The sequence below is a fragment of the Myotis davidii genome, unplaced genomic scaffold (assembly GCF_000327345.1).
Source record: "Myotis davidii unplaced genomic scaffold, ASM32734v1 scaffold274, whole genome shotgun sequence".
Taxonomy (NCBI): domain Eukaryota; kingdom Metazoa; phylum Chordata; class Mammalia; order Chiroptera; family Vespertilionidae; genus Myotis; species Myotis davidii.
Window position 1 is genome coordinate 858,117 of NW_006285613.1, and position 890 is coordinate 859,006.

The 890-nt window shown below is 44.7% G+C and overlaps 1 pseudogene; it reads left to right on the forward strand.

The window, feature by feature from the left end:
• The first annotated feature begins 229 nt into the window (after positions 1-229).
• Positions 230-673, forward strand: LOC102759345 (annotated as a pseudogene).
• Positions 674-890: the final 217 nt, after the last annotated feature.

The following is an 890-nucleotide window of genomic DNA, read 5'->3' on the forward strand; positions in this document are numbered from 1 at the left end:
CGAAACTATAATGACTGAGACTTTCCCCAAATTAACATCAACATTAAACCACGGATTCATGAAGCTCAAAAATAAAAATGGCTCAAAAAGAAAAGAAGCCTCCACCTAATCGTATTGTTTTCAAGCTTCAGAAAATCAAGATAAATAATCAGGAAAAAAAAAAATTAGAGAGGAAAAAAGCTTTACCAATAGAGGAGATATAAGAATTTCATTTGACTTCTCAGAAATCATGCATCAAGAAGAGAGTGGACTGAAATACTTAAAGTGTTCCAAGAACAAAAACACACCTAGAATTCTGCACACTGACAGTCCGTCGTGGAGACACGCGAAGGTCGGTGAGTTGGTGCGGCGTTCCTCTCGGAGCGCGTGGCCAGGCTGGGAGGATTCCTCTTGGAATTCCTCCGCTGTGGGTCTGTTCTCCGTGGCCCCGCAGCTGCAGCATTTCATCCAGGTGGAGACTCAGAAGCAGCGCTTCCAGCAGCTGGTGCACCAGAGGACGGAACTTTGTTGGGAGAAGTGCGTGGACAAGCCTGGGCCAGAGTGGGATGGCCGGGCTGAGGTCTGTTTTGTGAACTGCGTTGAACGCTTCATTGATACAAACCAATTCATCTTGAATCGCCAGGAACAGACCCAGAAAGTCAAGCCAGTCTTCTCAGAACGCCTTTCTGACTGATTTCAGCATTCCCTTTTTGGAAAAGGAAGGCAGTTCAAGAATGGTGAAGAAAAGGCTACAGGGGGATGGGCTCCCACCTTTGGCACTCTGGGAGCATCTGGTCATCTGAGAATGAACAAAGACCAATATCTTAGTGTGTTTGGGGTTTAAGGGTCATATATGTATTTGGCTTTTTTTTTATGTTAATCTTGTGAAAGCAATTGGCAAATGAATGGAA